At 45.4% G+C, this 21,080-nt stretch overlaps 1 long non-coding RNA gene across 5 annotated transcripts in view; it reads right to left on the bottom strand.

The window, feature by feature from the left end:
* The window catches only part of LOC128117010 (uncharacterized), a 166,227-nt gene extending 152,429 nt beyond the window's left edge, over positions 1–13,798 (bottom strand). For all 5 annotated transcript variants that reach the window (XR_008220669.1, XR_008220670.1, XR_008220671.1 and 2 more), the window contains exons 1-2: positions 13,426–13,798; positions 11,527–11,662 (exon numbers count right to left, since the gene is read on the bottom strand). This is a non-coding gene — a long non-coding RNA (uncharacterized LOC128117010). The remainder of the gene's footprint in view (positions 1–11,526; positions 11,663–13,425) is intronic.
* Between the last annotated feature and the right edge of the window lie 7,282 nt (positions 13,799–21,080).

Genomic DNA, 21,080 nt, shown 5'->3' with positions numbered 1-21,080 from the left:
TTGCTACATCTTGGAGTCGGTCAGTTCTTGGGCCACTTCCCAGTCAGCAGACCCCAGCCCACTTGATCACGCCCTCTTTTTTTTAATCATTCAGTTCCTGAAGCTGGAGAGATGGCTTAGCAGTTAAGAGCACTTAGGCTCTTGCAGAAGACCCAAATTCAGTCCCCAGAACCACACTGGGTAGTTCACAACTGCTCCATTGGTTCTGATGCTCTCTTCTGGATTCCATGGGCACCTACACATACATGCACATACCCACACACAGACACACACCGACACATAAGTAAAAATAAATCTTTTTTAAAATACAAAACATCTGTAGAAGCACTCAAAACTGCAGGGGAAATTAGGAGCACTGAGAAACAACAGAACTGTGGACACTATTTTCTTCATATAACTCTACTTGGCCCAGCAAAAGACACAGGGACAGAGGGCTTAGATGTCTGCTAAGATGGAGTGTCACTTTCCACTTAAAGTAATACATTTCAAACAAGGGCAAGAAAATGTTCACAGGCTACTGAGTCTATGTGAACATTCAGAATTCTGAGATCTGTCTCACAAGCCTACAGGCCTGAAGAAGGGGTCTTAGCTGCTTTGGGCCTGCTTCCAAGACTGCACAGTTAGGGCTTTTAAAACTCAATAGCCAGGACTGGAGAGATGGCTCAGTGGTTAAGAGCACTGGCTGTTCTTCCAGAGGACCCAGATTTAATTGCCAGCGCCACATGGTAGCTCACAACTGACTGGAACTCCAGTTCCAGGGGACCTGACATTCTCATACAGACGTACATGCAGGCAAAACACCAATGCACATAAAATAAAAATAAATAAAACATTAAAAGAGCTCAATAGCCTCCACTGACATGTAGAATTCTTCATTTCTTCCTTCTCCCCAAATTTGCAAGCTTGTTTCTTACTATAGCCTCCATGAGCTGGTGCATGAATGCATTTTGTTTCCTCGGTGGAGACACAGATGCTGCATAGCTATAGCTGTTGGACGTAAAATCACCTGGTGGTACTTGGAAGCAGAAACAAAGATGCTGTTGCCAAGGCAACCACACATTTTCCCAGTGTTAGGAAGAGCTACCATGTTCCCTATGCTCGAGGGAATACATATTATAAAAAGATTGGCTTAGTGCAGATGAATATTTACTACTTAAAAAGAATACCAGTTTCTTTATAGACCTGTGAAATGTATTTAGATTATTCATACGCCTGACAAAAACATCTATCTTTCCAGGGCATCAAGTCTCATCTTTCTTTGTCAACAGAACTGAATGCATCCAGTAATAACTAATATTTTATGCTACCCATAATATATCAATACATCTCATTTTATACATTAGAAGACTTATTAAATATTCAATTAGCACTTACTATTTAAAGAAAGACCATTGTGAATTCTGTGTAGAAATGCATTTACAGGATGTATTCATCAGTTATGAAAACTCTTCCGTCACAGTAGATTTTGAGGAATGGGGGCTAATCATCCGAGACCTCAAAGGCTACAGTGGAACTGACAGACCCTTAGGGCAGCCTGGGACTGCAACGGCAAGGAAGAAGCAGTCCCACAGCACAGGGCACAAAGCAGAGGGCAGGCCACTCACCCAACCCTCTGCCTCCTTCCTCCCTTCCTTCCTCACCTGTGTATTGGGCGTCTCTGTCCCAGGCAGGGTGACCGAGGCTGGCTGTTCCTGTAGGGGCTGGTAGAAATTAGGCTCTGCAGGAAGAAGCAGGCAATGTAGCAGGCTCATCTTTTCACTAAACTTTATTTTTGCAGATGTTGGTGCCAGTGAAATGCTCACCAGTGAGAGGCAGAGATTTCCTCCTACTCTATATTATTTCCTCTGTGTGTGTGTGTGTGTGTGTGTGTGTGTGTGTGTGTGTGTGTGTGTGTGAGAGAGAGAGAGAGAGAGAGAGAGAAGAAAGAGAGAAAGAAAGAGAGAGAAAGAGACAGAGACAGAGCGATTTGAGCTGAAAACCCTAAGAATGTTATATCATTACAAAGATTCTCAAAATAAGTCCAGACAAATTATTGATATTTCCCATGTTAGGTCACACTACCATACACACGTAACTAAGTGATCAAAAGTTGTTTTAAAATTCCAGCACATGCATAGACACATCTATTTTTAACCAATAAAAGTGAAAGGTCTCATTCTCTTCCTATAGCCTTTGGAGAACACAGTATGCCGATCTATAAACCTCAGTTTTCTAATTTGTAAAAGCAGAGAAAACTGTCATAGCCATCTCAAAAGATCATATTACTTAAGTTGGTAATACATTTGAAAGGTGCTTTAGATAAAAGTTTGAAAGTTGGCTGTCATGAGTGGCACATGACTGTCATACCTGCATACAGGGTGCTGAAGCAAGATGATTTGGTGTTTCAGTCTAGCCTGGGCTAGGTAATGAGACCCCCCTCATAATAATTAACTAATTGTTTTTTTTTCAAGTTTGATAATTGGAACAAGTGTTACTAGAGGTAGAGTTATATCATGTGACCTGGTGAGGTGTTTTGTTTGTTTGTTTGTTTGTTTGTTTGAATCAACCTCACACATGCTAGAGTCATCTGGAAGAAGCAGCGTCAGTTGAGAAAACGCCTCCATCACACTGGTGTGTGGGCAGTCTGTAGGACATTTCCTTGATTAAGGACTGATGTGGGATGACCCAGCTCCCTGTGGGTGGTGCCACTCCTGGGCAGGTGGTCCTGTGTTATACAAAAAAGCAAGCTGAGGGCTGGAGAGATGGCTCAGGGGTTAAGAGCGCTGACTCTTCTTCCATAGGACCTGAGTTCAATTCCCAGCACCCACATGGCAGCTCACACCTGTCTTTAACTCCAGTTTCAGAGGACCCTGACACCCATGGTAAAAACACAAATGCACATAAAAAAGCAAGCTGAGCAAGTCAGGAAGCATTCCTCCACGGCCTCTGCTTCAGTTCCTTCCGGCAGGCTCCTGCCCTGACTTCCCTTGTTTGGGACCACAAGCTGTAGCTGAAATGAACCCTTTCCTGCTCAAGTTGCTGTGGGGCAGGGTGTTTATCACAGCGACGGAAAGCAAGCCAGAACACTAGGAGTAACTAAAACAGCAAGGTTCCTGCTGCCCGATCCAGAATGGACAGGATTTGGGCAGGAAAGGGAAAAGTCAACGAAAGGGATAAAAGCCGATCCGGAAAAGCTCTCCCGGTGCGCCTAAACATGGGACAAAACACACCTTGAACTAGTAAACTCGCTCAGTGCCTTCCCACAGGAGACGTTCCACTGACTTGGGGGGGGGGGGGGGGCACGACACTAAAATTAGTAGCTTCGCTGCATCTCCCAATTCCTTGGGGCCACCAAAACCAAGGAAGGGATCTGGGGAGGTCCTGTTTAAGAACCAAGACTTTCAGCTGTGCTGGGTAAGTCCAAACTTAAATGTGATTTTAATCTATTGCATGTCCAATGAGGAATTTAACTTCGATAATACTGAAAAGAAACAGTAGATGAGAAACAAGAGAAGCCAGAATCCGCAAGCCTCGTGAGGCTGCTCCTGACGTGATTCTGGGTCCGTAGACTGACCAGCATTAGCCGGGGCCTTTCTAAGTTCTCACTTTCCACTACAGTTGCAAACCACCGGAAATCAAATGCGTATTTTAAAATCTAAGAGTATAAAGGCACGGGAAGCGGCAATAGCATCACAGAAATGTGACTTAGAGCTGAAAGGACCTATTCTGCTGCCTTTCTCCTAAATTAAACGGCTTAATCAGACTCCAGCAGAAGTCCTAGGCTAGCAGCAATACCCTCGGGGGTTAACTAACACAAATAATATTCATGGTTGGATTCCATGACAAACTGTCACCAGCTCTTTTTCGGATCAGAGTGTTTACGAAGCCCGAGACTGAGGAAAACTAGCAGTGTTAACGCTCAGCTGCAGCACCTGCCTTCACAACTACTGCACCCGAGGAAGTGTGCTGTCTACCCTCACCAAGTCCTGGGTGGAGGAGCACCAGGAAGCCAGTCTGCACGCTCCCACCACTCCCTGGACGCTGGGATGGATGGGCGGGGGGGGGGGGGGGGGGGGGGGGGGGGGGGGGCTGCGTGAGCCAGGAGGAAAGCAACCTTCTGAGCAAAAGTCTCCAGCACCAAACTAACCATCACAGACTATTGCAGAGGCTCCTGGCCGGGGTGGGAGGTGGGGTGGTAACCAAAGGAAATCCACAATTTTTCATTCCCTGCAAATGCAGCACAATTCACACATAGACTATAGCCCTTCTAGCCAGAGACAACAAGAGTCTCTTCTCTCCCACTGTAAACACTATGAATTGGCAGTAAGCCACCCATCCCCCAAACCTGCCCACCATGCTGAGTCTTGAGTCAAGGTCAAAGCATACCACTGCTATACTTCCCCTACCCTCTTAACCTCCAGCAGAGGCCCCGAGGAGAATTCATTCCAAAGACCAATTCTGATTTCTTTTAACTTTCAATCACAACATGGTGTGTGGTTGTGAAGGGACATCAGCACCTCTGACATACCAAAGACAAATTCTGAATCCTTTTTTTTTTTTTTTTTTTTTTTTATTTAAGCTAAGAGTCATACAGAGCAAAGAGCTGAACGTTTAGTTCTGTTCAGGCAGGCTCTCGTTATGTGGCCACAGGATGGCTTTAAATTTGCCATCTCTACAGTTGCCAGTACACACCACCACAGCCAGATCTAGGCACGTTCTTTACTAATGGAAGCTCAAACACCCTCAAGAATTAGTCCCCACTCTTTGAGTTTGTGAAACCAAAGCACACAACCAAGGAAAGGTAGCAGCAGGTATCAAGTCCAGACCGAGAGCCTCGCACATCTGGGTGTCTTTCTGTAGGAACCCCTCTAGTCACAATGAACAGGCGCCACTGAAGACTACGTTACCCAGTGCTCCTCCCTGAAGTCACATATTAGCATCCTATCAAGGAACACACTAAGATATAGTGTCAACTAAGACACTTAGAGATCAGTTAAAAACATGCCCATTTGATTCACCAGAGAACGCAATTTCTTCAGACAAACCGGAATTATTTGAAAGCAAAGTAAAATTCTCTCTCTCTCTCTCTCTCTCTCTCTCTCTCTCTCTCTCTCACACACACACACACACACACACACACAGCCTCTCACAAACATCCCATACTCTCAAAAATGTAAGTAATCAGAAAAGGCATCCACCACCTTTGGTCCTGAAGCTACAAAGATCATGAAGGAAAATGATTTAATCTTCTTTAAAGGAGTGAGGTCCTTAGCCAGGACCTACACACGAAACTGACTCTTTGGAATCACAGTGACTACTTTCTCTTAGATACAAAAGCTAACTTTTCTAAGTGCAATTCCCAGGACAGCAGAACCTAATCATCTAAGCCAGTTCGCCATATGAACTCTTCTTACCTATTGTCAAAGATACGTGTGTGAGAATACACTTGTATATGTGCACATATTTTATATGGCTTCAATCAAGATCCTCTCGTTTGAAGTAAACTCGAAATACTGTAAGTTACAGTAAATGGAGAATCAATATTTTTGAAGTGACTAAGGATTACTAGTGCATTAATTAACTTCTGGGCTTCTCCCAATTCTGCAAATGGATTTTAGCCTAATGGGTTGGAAGCACAAGCTCTGGGCAGTGGCTGATGGCACATCTGGAATTACTTTCTTCTGGAACTGTTGTATAATGAGGTATTCTCACGGGCAACCATGGTTCACCCCCTACTGCAGTGTGTGTGTGTGTGTCCTGGACTTCACCCTTCTTCAGTAGCAAGGTCAAACACCAGAACAGTTTGTCCGGGGATTGTGTCGGCAGGAATGTGCTCATCTGGGAAACCTGGGGACCAAAATATGCTCATCCCTGGGAAAGGGAGATCCTGCAGATATAGGGGATTGATCGGTGTCCTCACATGTCACAGAGCTGCCAGCTCTCATAGTCTTACCCTCTTTCCAGTATCAAACCCATCTCCTCACTGTTTGTGAAACCAAGGGCAATGCAAAGTCGAAACAAGTCCTAACAAAATAGGGAACAGGCCGGGCGGTGGTGGCGCACGCCTTTAATCCCAGCACTCGGGAGGCAGAGCCAGGCGGATCTCTGTGAGTTCGAGGCCAGCCTGGGCTACCAAGTGAGTCCCAGGAAAGGCGCAAAGCTACACAGAGAAACCCTGTCTCGAAAAACCAAAAAAAAAAAATAGGGAACAGATCAAGCTTTGGAGAAGCAGTAACTGTTAGGATTCTGCCACTCCTCCAGTTGCATGACCGCACATGCGCAGTTCAGTAGCCAATAAGCGGCCTTATGTCTTACATCATCCATGCGCAGCCTGGTCACACAATCTGCGCATGCGTGGCGTAGCTCTGTAAGCCTACACGCGCATGTGCAGGGAAATCCTTAAAAAAGCTGGTCACAGACTCCTCCCCTCTCTTCTGCGCCCCCCCCTCCCCCCAACACACACACCTCTCTCTCTCTTCCCCTCACACGTCCTTCACAGGCCTGGTCACTCTCTTCTGTCTTCCCCCACCTCCTCCCAATAAAGCTCTGATACTGGGTTTTGTCATGTGTGCGTGCCTCGTGACCTTTCCTCACACAGTAAAAGCACCGCATTTAAAACCAACAGTAACCTGGGGAGGAGGGGACAATTTTCACAATGGCACTGATGGGGCGCGTGAATTGACTACAGAGTTTATTGTCAGTTCACATGTCCTCTAGTAAGAATGAGTTTCTTTAATGGTTGAGAAGTTCCATCACGGATGTCCATGACATGACATGAGTGGGAAAGAGCAGGCGAGAGACCCAGCCAGCTTCGACCTCCATTCCTGCCGCTAACCAGCAGTTCAACTTACAGTACGTGATCCGCCTCTCTAGCCCCAAATGCATCCATCCATAATTCAGAATCCTCCCCACTTTAGACTTTATCCTGCGACTCAGAGGTTTGGGTTTTTGTTTTGGCTTTTTTTTTTTTTTTTTTTTTTTTTTTTTGTTTAAATTTCATGTATTTGAGTGTTTTGCCTGCAAGGATGCATGGGTACCACAAGCATGCCTGCCTGCAAAGATCAGGAGAGGGCATCAGAATCCCTGGAACTGGAGTTACACACAGTGTGAGCCCCCACGTGGGGCCTGGGAGCCCAAGTGGGATGCTGGGTAAGAGCAGCAAGTGTTCTCAGCCGTGGGCCATCCCTCCAGACCCGACTCAAAGGTTTTATGAGTGTGGGTGGGGAAGAGAACATCCAGTCTATTGAGTTTGGTTGAACAAAGCATGAGAATACACCCTATTTTCATCTATTTATGTCAGCGAGAGTTCATTGCTGTGTTTACATGAATTAACTCTTTTCTTCCTCAGTCTTAAGTTTCTAATCCAGCGAACATCAACAAAACTCTTGAGGCCCTGAAAAACTCTGAAGAACGCAAGCGGTTCCTGAGGCCAGAAGGTTTGAGGGTTGCTAGTACAACCGTCAAAAGGCCAGGTTCCAGAGCCAACTGCCAAGTCAGGTCTCCCTTCCGCCACTGTGTGACACTGGGCACCGTCCCTCAGTCATTCTGTGGTACTTGGCTCTAAGACTGTCGAAGAAGTAAATGATTGATACATGCCCTGTACTCAGAACTATAGATACTACCCATCATTCCCTTCAGTGTCAGGCTCAGCCACCACCATTGCCTCCTTTTCCACCTCCCCCCATCGCCCGCCTTGGGTTTTTGTTCAGTTTGCCTGACTTGGCCGAATCCAAGCTCTCTGCTGCTTCTGCCTCGGAGGGGGCCAAAGACAGCCGCTGTAAACACAGCCACCACTTTCCTACCACTGCCCTCCAGCAGCCGACTATACTGTGAACGTGCCCTTCACAGCAGCTCCATCAGCAAAGGACAACTAGAAAATCAAAGTGAGCCAGGCAAAGTTTTTCAAAACATGCTCTGTCAGATGAATTTCTGAATGTAGAGTAGAAAAGCTAGCCTTAGGAATAATCAATGGAACGGGAGGAAGTGGAGAGAAAACGCAAGCTTTTTCCATTCCTTAAAGGAAAAGGCGCTATTTACCCAAAGTGCCTTCCAGTAGGAACTGGTTTTGTGTTTTGTTTTGGTTTTTGCCTACATCTATCTCCTTTATGAAATCTTTGACCTACCCAAGGGCCCTCTTTCCAATGGTAAACAACTCAAGCCATCAGAAGCTTTTTTGATGGACCAGATTCCTATGGCACGCATTTGACTAAGAGCCATTTGATCATGGAAGAGGGGCAGGTCTGAGATTTTTAGGATGATTTATAATAATCAAATTCTATGATTACTCACAACCTCTTGAATTTATGACTTTTTAAATCAACATTTTAATTATTTCTTTAATTCTTCCTCCTATTTTACAGTTTGGAAAGCTAGAGCTCAAAGAAACTAGCAAACCTACCCAAAGCCACAGAACCAGAATGACAGAAATGAAGCTGAAATACTCCTGAACTTGGAGCATTTAAAGAGACAGGAGCCTGGGTACACACAGCAGGAAGCAGAGTGCCCTGGTTGGGGTGTGGGGTGGAGTTACAACTAAACTAATTTTATCAGGGGGTTACCACATAAGCAAATGGGCCCTAGTGTGGAAATAACCTCCAGATTCCCCAGAGTCTCCCATGGGTTCCGCGTTGCACCACCACAGCTCAACCCATGCAGCTCGAATTACAATTTTTAAACCTTTTGTAAAGTGTATGTGTCTGTGAGTGTGTGTGGGTGTTGTGTGTCTGTGAGTGTGTGTGTATGAGAGTGTGAGTGAGTGTGTGTGTGGGGGGGGAATGTGTACCTAGCCAGGTGGAGGTCCTCACACAACTTTCAGAAGTGGTTCTCTCCTCCACCATGTGAGTTCCAGGGATCCAACCCAAGTCCTCAGACTGGTGAGCAAACACCATCTTACTGGCCTTACTTTTCAATCTACTAATTTCTTCGTACAATGGGTATCTTGGAAGTAAGAGGGATTATTTTTTTTTTTAATTTAGATTTATTTATTTATTTATTTATTTTTTAGTTTTCTCAAGACGGGGTCTCACCTATGTAGCTCTGGCTGTCCTGGAACTCACTAGTTAGACCAGTTTGGCCTAGATCTCACAGAGATTCGCCTGCCTCTGTCTCCCAAAGTGCTGGGATTACAGGCATGTGACAGTACACTCAGCTGAGATGTATTTATTTTTATTTTATGTGTATTGGTGTTTTGCCTACACGTACATCTTGGTGAGGGCATCAGCTCTCCTGGAACTGGAGTTACAGATGAATGTGAGCTATTGTGTGGGTGCTGGGAATTGAACCTAGGTCCTCTGGAAGGACAGCCAGTGCTCTTAACTGCTGAGCCATTTCTCCAGCCCTGAAGTTTTAAAAAGGTACCCAGTATGTTTTATATTTAGGCTGTTTCTGAGTAGGGTGTTTTGTAAGTTGAGAGCCGTCTGCATTCATGTATGATGTCATTAAATATATATTTGGTCTGTCTAAAACTCTCTGGCATTTGTCCTTTACCAACACTGCCGGGTATTTTAGTTTCTCAATATGTAAGTTTAAAAGGCACAGCCAAATCTAATGAATGTCAAACTTGTACAGTGACTCAAGTCCACTATAGTACTTTTAAACAGGAAAAAAAGAGAGAGAGAGAAAACTGATTCACAAAGGATTAATTAGGATGAATAATCACTTGAAAAGAATACAAAGAAAAAAAAAAAAAAAAAAAGAATACAAAGAAGAATTCTCTGAAACCATTAGTCCCCCTGAATATGTTTCATTGCGCATTAACTAAAACACCACTGTGAGGGACAACTGTGGTCCTCTATGAGATAACAGACATTGAAACTACAAACGTAGTATTCTAAAAGGTGCTAAAGCTGAGCATTCAAACATGGGTTAGGAATGGTGATCTAGTTAAGGTAATAAACCCAGTTTGGTGGCCCACATCTGTGTCCTAGCACTCAGGAGGTAAAATCAGGTTAATCAGGAATTCAAGGTCTTCCTCCACTGCCGAGTAAGTTCAAGGCCAGCCTGGACAATGAGACCCTCATTCAAAAAAATAAATAAGAACCGGTGAGAAGGCTCAGCAGGTAAAGGTAGCTGCCACCAAGTTTCATGACCGGAGTTTAATCCCCACAACCAATGTGCTGGAAGGATGTAACTCCCACAAACTGATTTAACTAAAAGCCCAAATATTCCAAGTCTGTGGGAATACTTCATTTTCTCCATATTCTCCCCCACAAGCCACACACACACACACACACACACACACACACACACACACACACACAAAACTATCATTTAAAATTAAAATAAATAAGCTAATGAAATTATAGTTTTTTGCTGGTTTTGTAACTTATTAGCTCTGCCCAATAGAAAATGGGCAAGAAAAATACTTAAATGTGCTGAGCTCTTAAATGTGGCTAGTGCTAATGAAGAATTTAATTTTTTGTTTTAGTTTTAACTCATCCATAATCAAGTCTCTTTGAGCAATAGAAAAAAAAATCTGGCTTTACTGGTCTAAAGACCAATTTGTGAGTATAAGTTATAGATAGCTGTTGCCCATAGGCTGTAGCTAATCTTAAGCCAGTGATTAGGAGCTGAAATGAAGTTAAGTAATTGGGCATAAAATTTTTTTCAGAAAAAGCAATTTTTTTTTCAGAGATTGCTTTTCCTATTTAACAAACATCAAAAACTATCATGGGGGGCGTGGACTGAAGAGAGTGATTAGCCATTAAGAGCACTTACTACACTTACAGAAGACCTGGGTTCAGTTCTCAGCACCCACATGGTGGCTCACAACTGCCGGTAACTCCAGTTTCAGGGGATCGGATCCCTCTTCCGACTTCTGCTGTCACTGCGCACACATTCACACACACACACACACACACACACACACACACACACTCAAGCACACACACATAAAGATCTTTAAAAACCACCACGTAAAAGAAGAGCTGTCATCTGCAAAACACAACATAGGAAGTCAGACGTACACGGACTGGATATAGTTATCCCCAACATCAGCTACTTACTGAGGTAAGGATGGATGGCTAAAAGAGTGGACAGATGGACAGTTGGACAGACGAAACAACCAGAAAACAAGGATGTGTGAAGAAGGGGGAAGTTGGGGTGGTGAGAGTCATAATGAACCAAAACTAAGCAAGGACTTCATTCATGAGGACATTCCCCTCGTGGTTTCGGTTAGAAGTGAATTCTACACTATACCCTAACAAGACCAAGCTGATGAACTGTGTTAACTCATCCTTTCAACAAGTATTGTGGACCCGGTAACTCCTGTCACTTCAGGACAGACAACTGTGGTAAGCTCCAGGACGTCATGTGGAGCATGTGTGCCTGCCCTTCGGGGTACTTAATCAGCCCCATGGACAGGAAACAAAAATTCTGAGGTTAAAACTTCTAAAGGTACCAGCACACAAAAGAGACTTCAAACCCAGCCTAGGCTAGTCAGGAAAAGAAACTTCTAGAAAGAAAAGAAAAGGCTATCTGCCTATTGAATCTATCTCATATGTATGTTCTCATGGAAATTTCCCTTTTGTTTGGCATTACATCACTGACCTTTTCAAGGGTGCTCATTTCTTGAGTACACATCAATCAATATAAATTTATTGAATGCCGAAAATCCAAGTGCCTCATTTTCCTGGGTTATTCTCCATGTGCTAGAAGCTGAAGTTACAGGAAGACAAACGCGTCCCTGGAGAAAAATAAGTTCCCAGGTCAGAGACTTCAATAATTTTCCACATAAGAAAAACATAATACTGCTTTGTAACACATCATTTCTTCACGAGTTCTTTTTTAAATTGTGATTTTTCTATCCAAATTAAATCTAGACATTTCTCCAAAATAAACTTCAGAAAGGCTAATAAAAAGAGAAAAAAACACACGAAAATGTAACTTTAAATATTTCAATACGATTAAATCCATTAATAGGAAATTCTTTGCACTGTTTTATTTTATTTTTGTATTAGTGTTTTGCCTGTTTGTATGTCTTTGCTCCACATACAGGCCTGGTGCACGAGCAGGACAAAAGAAGGCATTGGATTCCCTGGAACTATAATTGCAGATGGTGTGGGCTGCCACATGGGTGCTGGAAATCAAACCTGAGTCCTCAGCAGGAACAGCCAGTGTGCTCTTAACAGTTACCCTATGCAGCCCTCCAGGAAATTCTTCTAGGCTAGCAACATCGCATAGATTTAATTGACAGTCTGGAGTCAAAATCAGGTTGCTCTATTTACAAGCTGTATGACCTTAGCAAGTTAGCTAACTTCTCCATATTTCTGTGTGTGTATGTGTGTGTGTGTGTGTGTGTGTGTGTGTGATTTTTCGAGACAGGGTTTCTCTGTGTAGCCCAGGCTGCCCTGGAACTCACGCTGTAGACCAGGCTGAAATCCACCTGCCTCTGCCTCCCGTGTTGGGATTGAAGGTGTGCACCCCCATGCCCAGCTTCGTGTTTCTATTTGTAATAGGTAAATGAGTGATAAACAGTCCCTGCTTCACAGAGCTGATGAATTAAATACGCGTATCTATGAGGGATCTGAAAGCCTGGGGCCTGTGTTGCACACCCGTAACACCAACACTTGGAAGGCGGAAGCAGGAGGATCAGGAGTCCAAGATCATCCAAGGCTACCTAGAAAGTTCAAGGATAGCATGAGCTATGTAAGACCTTGACTAGGGGGGGAAAGAGAAACAATAAGGAATTTGAAGTAGTGTCTACCCTGAGGACTAAGTATTATCTAGTCTCATTAATTACAATGCTTCTAATTCCAGGAAATTCTAAAAACCAAACAAATAAAATGCATAGTTCAGGAGAAGTTAGAACAAATGTGGGAAGAAGACATCCCTCAGGTTCAGCAACTTTCATCATTCTGTCCTTTGCTCCACTTGGGGGACAGAAAAGGGCCCCGGGCACATCTGTGAAGAAATCTGAACTCAACAGCATATCACCTTGAAGACCTCATGCCAGGAAAGTCAGCAGACAAGATATTAATTTCCTAATTCAGAGGCGTGTGTGTTGTCTTTGTGTTTATTTCCCTGTTGGTTTTTTTTTTCCTTCCCCTTCCAAGACTTTGATGGAATGACTCAAAAGAAAAATGGTCACAATTACTAGAAAGAATCTAAAACGCCACGAGGGCAACAGCCGCAGCATGGCCGTACTGCATGCTTCCTCCCGAGGGCCGAGATAAGGGCGGGGTGTCTACGTAATGGCTCCTCGACCAAGCAGCCTGGGAGTGCCATACTCTTCGGTATGCCCTTTCCAAATCCTCACTGGGAGCCATCTGGAATCACCCCGCGAGGCTTCGGGGCGTTCCTCGTGGGTCTGGGGATGTAACGTGACCACTGCGAGCGCCCGGGGACCCCTGCTCGCTGGAGGAGTGCGGGGTGGGGGTGGAGGGGGGGGGACACACGACACGCTCTGCACCGCACAGCTGCCCACGTCAGGACCACGCGTGCGAGCACCTGCACACGGGGCGGCTGTCCTCGCTGTCGCCTCGGGACGTGCCTGCACCGCCGCGCGCGTCAAACCGCGCCGGGCCTCGCGTCCCCGCGCGGCTTTTCCTCCAAGCACCCGGGACCAGCCCCGACGTCCGGGGATGCCTAGGTTTTTCCCCCTCGTCTCACTGGCTCCCCGCGGCGGCACCCCGTCCCTTCCATCCCTCCCGCCGCCACGCGCCCGGGAGGAAGGCGGAACCGAGCGAGTGAATCACCGTCACGTGGGCGCCGGGTGAGCCGAGGCGGGCTGCGCAGAACACATGCGCGCAGCGGCTGCCCGCGCTTCGCCGGCCTTGGCGCCCCGCAGCCTCAGTGGAAAATTTTCAGGAGGCGAACTGAGGCTGCGCGGCGCGGGCCACGCCCCCCCCCCTTCCCGGCCGGTTCCTCCTTCCCCCCCTGGGGAACAAGCCCCGCCCTCCCCGCCCGCGCGCTCCGGCGCAAGCCCCGCCCTCCCCGGGGAACCGCTAGCGCAGACCCCGCCCCCCCCCCACCCCCGGCTCGGCCTTGACTTCCCCGTGCTCCACGCGCTGGCCCGCGCGGCTGCAAGGCGACCTCGCGTGTGAGCGCCTGGCATCCCGAGGGGCGAGGAGCGGCGCCCCGGCGCCTCCACCGCGGCGTCATCCCTGCCACCCCAGCTCCACGGTCGGGTCCCACACCTCCTGGATGGAGCGGGACGGAGGGAGGAGCGGTTGGGATGGGCGTCTTGCGGGCTCCGCGAGGGAAGCCGATGGTCGCCTAAACAAAGCTTGTCCTGACTTCACCCACCTGGAAAATAAATACTAAGTCATCATTCTCCCCATCCAGACACACGCCTCACAGAGTTCCTCCCTGAGGCAGCAATTTTGAGGAGCTTGACCTCACCCACCCAGGGGTGACAAATGGCTACCCCATCCATGACACCCGTGGGCTGTAGACCGGGTGTGTGGTGTGCGTGGTTCGCCTCAAGAAAGCAAATGAACAGTTTTAGCGACGGCTTGGTCCCGATCGGTTGACACGGGTGAGTGTTGCAGAATGCGGAGGCATCCGGTGAAGTGGCATTAGCTCCAGTTGTCCCCAAAGATACAGGCTTCTACATGAGACAACATTGTGCCAAAGATTTCTGCCAAAACAGAGTTTCTGTGAGTAAAGATCTCAGAACCAAGCCCATAAATCTCTCTCCCCAACCAGAATTGCAAGTATGTTAATTTTAATAAATCCTTATTTCAGTATCTTAGCCTTGGGCAAAGAAAGATCAGGAAACTGAAGGCCTAGAAGATTGTCTCCCCCCCCCCCAAAAAAAAGTCGGTCCACTATATCGATAAACCCCTGTCCTTTCTCTGAACAAGAAGACTGCTCATACGTTAAAAAGGGAAAAAAAGTCACATTTTGGAAAATTGTAATGATCTGAGATTTTGTTTTTCAAAACAATTGAATGTAGCAGACTATTCAACAAAGAGCACATCTGTACAAGTGCACACACTCCTTGTTTTCTCGCTCACTTCTTCATTCTGAGTGTGAGCATTCCATAAACCTGTGGACATGTGTGAGAACAGGTGTGATAGGCTTTCACTTTCCAACCCATTCATTGCTGATCAGCAGGTGTCAGGGAAAAGAACTAGGTTCATAAATCCTTCATCTTCTCTGCTATTCTTTCCTACACCTGGCTAAGTGGACCACGGCAGGGCCACTCGGAAATGCCAGTGATAAGCATTACAGAAAGCACCTAAATCAAGCCATCCCTCATCTTTAGGGAGGAGACAGAAAGGATGCTGATACTGGGTCCCTGGAGAGTTTCCCAGTCTCACTAACATTAAACATTTATACTAAAATATCTGTAAATCTACCTGAATATTTCTTAAAAGGTCTTTTAAGGCTGTCTTTTAAGGGGCACCGGAATTTTATTCTTGTGGAGGAAAGCATGCATTGAACATGCTTACCAATACATGGCTTCGCTGCATAATGCCCTTTTTATACATGATTGAGTTACTTGGTCCTGGTCAATGGAGCATGAAACATCCCAGCAGCGCTGCCAGGGAATGTTATCTCCCTTAATAAAATTGGCTCAGAATTGACACCTCTGTCCTCCCCAGTGGATGTCTGCCCTTTGACCCCCAAAACCATTCTAGTCAGCCTGTAGTTCTATTGGGAGACACCCCCGGGATATTAAAGAGGTCAGAATTGGGGCGGGGATGGGGGGGATGGGACATGAGTTGCAACTAGTTTTAGAGAATACTATCATGGCCAAAAGTTGCCCTCAAAACTGCCCTTTCTGCAAACCTCCTACTATGTGCTGTAGTCTAAGTCACTTTCCATTGCATAGTGCATTTGTTGCACTTGTGCCTGGTTGACGAACCCTCTGTGGCCAGCACAGGGTACAGCCCGACGATTCTCCTTGCCGACATCCATGCTTAGCTGTAGTCTTCTGCGTTGAATCAGGACTTGTCTTTGTGGGTAAACATAATATGACAGAGGAAAGAAAAGTGTCTGAAGAGCAGTGGGTCATAAAGGCAGCTTCTGCCTTGGTCTCTCCTCAGTCGTCTGCACCAGGATAAGCCAGGAGCCACGTCGTCGTGGGGATGTCAGTCCGCTGATAGAGGAGCCTTAGAGAGGAGCCAACTGAAGGATGCTGAAAGGGCTGTTGCAGCCTTCATGGAGACAGCAGGGAACCACAGCCCCACTAGAGACTGCAGCTTTGGAGTCGACCTCAAGCAGAGCACCCCGCTGAACTTTTGAATTCCTGATTGGCAGAGACCTTGAAAACTAATAATTGACAGCTGTTTTCAGCCAGTAAGCAAGGATAATTTGTTACGCAGCGACTGAAATCTAACCCAGTATCCTCCAACCTCAGAAACACGCCCCCATCAGCAAAATCCTCAATTCTGTTACTTTGGACTTAGGAGCCATTTTACAGATGTTAAAGTCCTCTTTTATTGAGCACCTTCTATACATGATCCCAAGAATAGAATGTACAAAATTATGGGGGAGGAAGGTCAAGAGAAGGATTTTCTAACGGACCCAGAGGAGATTAGTACTGAGAAAACATGGAATATGACAATATGAATAAAACTGGAAGCCATTTTAATAAGTGAAATAAGCCAAGACTTACACTGTAGGATCTCATGTGAAATTTATATTAGTTGAGCTTATAGAACTAAGGAATAGAACTACCAGGCGGGATATTGTGGTTAAATTTGAAGATGGCAAGGTCAAGTGTTTACTGTACAAGCACAAGGACAAGGACCTGAGTCTACAGTCACAGAACCCACATTTCTTTTCTTTCTTTTTCTTTTTTTTTTACCCCACAAGACAAGGATTCTCTGTATAGCCCTGGCTGTCCTGGAACCTGATCTGTACACAAGGCTGGCTTCGAACTCAGAGATCCACCTGCCTCTGCCTCTTGAGTGCTGGGATTAAAGGCGTGCACCACCACTGCCCCGGCTTGAACCCACATTTTTAAAAAAGATGATGAGTATGGCAGCATGCACCTATAATCCCAGCCTTAGGAAGCAGGGACAGGAGGATCCCGGTGGCTTGTGGGCCAGTCATTCTAGCCAATCAGCCCCAGATTCCCTAAGGAATCATGTCTTGGAAGATCAAGTGAAAAGTGAAGCCGGGCGGTGGTGGCGCACGCCTTTAATCCCAGCACTCGGGAGGCAGAGGCAGGCGGATCTCTGTGAGTTCGAGGCCAGCCTGGTCTACAAAGCGAGTTCCAGGAAAGGCGCAAAGCTACACAGAGAAACCCTGTCTCGAAAAACAAAAAAAAAGAAAGTGAGAGGGGAAGATACAGCACATTGACTTCTAGCCTTTACAGTGTAAGCATGGGTACACAGACACCACACACACACACACACACACACACACACACACACATACACCACACACACACCACACATCGACACCACACACACACACACACACACACACACACACGGAGAATGAATAGGAAATTTCAGTTAGATAGAGTCAGTTCACAAGGGATATTGTACATCATGGTGACTATACCTAATAACTATATATTTTATTTTGAATATTCAAATGCAGATACTACTACTTAGCTTATTCGAGCCATTTCCTATGTAAACACATTTCAAAATGTCTTTCATAAAATATATAATTTTATTGGACAATTTAAAAATAAAGTAAGAAAATATGGAACTCATGGGAATAAAGGAAAGGGTATGGTTTGGAGGAAGAGGGAGGGGAGGAAAAGTAATTTTATTATCTTTCTATAATGCTAGTGTTTAAGTTTGAACTTTGAGTAACCCTGTCTTGGGACAAGGGAATCAGGCTGTCGTTTAATTAGATGAAACAAAGCCATTAGAAAGCAAGTCTTAGCAATTATTCTCATATCTGTGGCTTGCAGAAGAGTGGGTCTGAGAAAAAGAGAAAACAAGAGTGTCCATCACAACCATTACAACAATCAGTCTGGTGTGTGTGACAGGTAAGGGGGAAAAATCAAATGTATAAATTCAGCAAACATTTTGCTGTTGGCCACCTACGTATCACGTAGGATACTGGAGTGAACGATGCAGAAAGAGATGTGGGAGGGGGAAGATGCAGAGAGTCAAAGATCATTAGCAGATAAACAACAAAAACAAGCAGTATCCAACCCTGGTGGAAACATCTGTATCATCCCCGCCAACTCTCAAGACTTGAAGAACATCGTAGAAGAGGGGGCGGAAAGAATCTAAGAGCCAGAGAATGGAAGGGGCACTGTGCAACACTGTCCTGCGGACATGACATGGTCCTTCATTGCACATCTGCCTGAAACATGTACAAGACTAAGCCAACAAGATCAACCAACATTTCACCAAGCAGCACTAATGGAACTCAGTGGGTTACAAGAAAAGAGAGAGGACATGAAGGAGGGAAGCCTGGGAAAGTGGAAAGGGGTGCTGGGGTGGATATGATCAAGATACATTGTTCTCATGTATGAAATCATCTAAATAAGTAAAAGATATATTTAAAAATAAGGAATGGGCCAGATGTAGTGATGTATGCCTTTATCTCAGCACTTGGGAGGCAGAGGCAGGCAGATGTCTGAGTTCAAGGCCAGCCTGGTCTACAGAGTCAGTTCCAGGACAGCCAAGGCTATGCCGAAATTCTATCTCAAACAAACAAACAACCCAACAACAACAAGAAAAACCATCCCACACCACACACCATGTTTTCATTTCATGTAGAAATACAATAAAAATAAAACAGTGAGTCTCAACCTTGGCTGAAGTGCTCAGGCAAATATTTTTGAGGCTCTGTTCTTTAAGGATATAAAATGGAGAGAGAGTGGTAGAGAGGAGACTGAGATTGCTGAGGGCACAGCCAGAGGTGTAAGTAATGTTAAGTAAGAAACACAATTTTATTCTGAACGCAATTCGAGGTTTCTAGAGGGCTTTATGCAAGGGAATAAATGATTTCTCACTTTACATAAGAAATTTGAGCTGGGCATGGTGGTGCAAGCTTTTTAATCCCAACACTAGAGAGTCAGAGGCAGTCAGATCTCTGCGTGTGAGGCTAGCCTGTTCTATAGAGAGATCCAGGACAGCCAGGGCTATACAGAGAGATCCTGTATGGAAAAACACTACCCCCCCCCAAAAAAAAAGAGAGATTCTACTTACGTCCAGAGAAGGTTTTCTGACTGCTGGGTAGGAAATGGACTGTGAGCACACAGAATGGAAGTCCACATACAGGTTAGGATGGGAGTTAGGAGGACAATGGGCATGACTTGTTGATAGGCTGAGGGAAAAGCAGACTTAAATGAGAATTTAAGATGAGTATGTGGCTTGCGGGTTGAGCCCCTTTATCAACCCCTGCCATTCCTTCAAATTAGCTGGGATAGAAAAGGAACAGTTTTGATAGGGAACTCAAGAGTTCTGCTGTGGTGTGTAAGGGAGAGGATAGATGCCCTTCAGTCAGGTTAGATAATCAGTTTCTTCTGCTTTTAGAGAAACTCAGCATTCTTTGTTTCTGCATTTATGAATTCAGGAGATATGGTGATCAAATTAGATTAAGCCCCACTCTTACCTGGTTACACTCTAGTAAGGGCAACAGGTAATAAACGCACACACATAAATGTAACATAATTGCAGGTGGCAATGGGTGCTAAAATGGAAAAAAAAAAGCATTTCATTCATACACATATTTGAAAAGAGCTTCCTTTTTATAAGTGACTGGGCTAGATAGGATTAAACCAAGGCTGCCCTGAAAAGATTAGAGCTTTTCCACTGGTACCAGACAAAAAACTAGTATACAGACGACCCTAAAAGGAGCATCCAAAAGCTTTTGATAGAGTAAGACCACTCTCAAAAGAAATCATCAAATCCAGAAGCGCTAATGAAAGATGTGGCATTTAAGTTGAGTCTCTAAGAAAAAACAAAACACTTAGATCTGTAGGAAAGGCGAGGAAACGGAGCATGAAGAATACTCTTAAGAAGTAGGAGTGATTTGTAATTGAAAACAGTAAGCAGTACGTTTTGGCAAAAGCACCGAGCATGAAAGGAATATATTGATTATCTATTGATAAGTAGTAAACTATGCCAGAATATGTGGTTTAAAACAATGGACAGTTGTCACTTGTTTTAGTGGGCCAAGAATCCAGGCTGGGCTTACCAGATTTCTGTGACAAAGGTTTCCCCTGGGGACAAAGTCATCTCAAGGATGTACTAAGCAGGAGGAAGCCTCCAAGCTTATTCTTGACTCTGGCAGGCTTCTGGGATTCCCTGGTTTTGCCAGAGATAACAGCTTTTGCCACACGGATCTTCCCACGGGTAATTCAAGAGATGGTGGCTGGTTTCCCTTGATGGAAATGCAGAAGGAAGCAAAAGAGAGGAAGTGTGGCAAGAGAACAGGATAGATGCAAGCCACGGACTTGTTTGAAAGATTATTTTATGTGCATGGTGTTCTCTCTCTCTCTCTCTCTCTCTCTCTCTCTCTCTCTCTCTCTCTCTCTCTCTCTCTGTGTGTGTGTGTGGTGTGTGTGTGTGTGTGTGTGTGTGTGTGTGTGTGTGTGTGTGTGTGTGTATGCACCATGTGCATGCCTGGTGCCCATGGGTGTTGGAAGAAGGCATCAGATCTGAATGGTGGGATTGTGGATTGTTGTGAGCCATCATGAGGGTGCTGAGAATCAGGCCTAGGTCCTCTGCATGAACAAGAGCTCTTAAGTGCTGCGCTATCTCTCCGGCTCTCATGAAAGCCAATGTCTTTTTGTAACCAAGTTTCAGAAGTGAGGAGGTTGGAGAGATGGCTCAGCAGTGAAAATTATGTGCTGTTCTTACAGAACACTAGGTTTCTCAGCAGCCATGTCAGGAGCTCACAATAGGAGCTCACTACCATTCCAGGGGATCCCATCCCTCTAGTTTCTGTGAGCACATGCACACTACACACACACACACACACACACACACACACACACACACACACACATACATACACACACACACACTCAAATAAATAAGAAAATAAATCCTTTTTTATGTTTTCAAACAAGTGATGTGCTGTTATTTTCGCCAAGTACAGCCACATTCCTAGGCCCAGTCCATGTTCATGGAGAGAGGATTTCTAAAAGGTAGGATAGGAGACCAGAAGGTAAGATTCACAGGGTCTATCATTGGCAGGGTAGAATTACAGGCGAGGCCACATCAGGGTTA

Source organism: Peromyscus californicus, unplaced genomic scaffold (assembly GCF_007827085.1).
Source record: "Peromyscus californicus insignis strain IS unplaced genomic scaffold, ASM782708v3 Scaffold_20__1_contigs__length_68692818, whole genome shotgun sequence".
Classification (NCBI taxonomy): Eukaryota; Metazoa; Chordata; class Mammalia; order Rodentia; family Cricetidae; genus Peromyscus; species Peromyscus californicus.
Note: the sequence above shows the minus strand (reverse complement) of the source record. Positions and strands in the feature narration are given on the sequence as shown.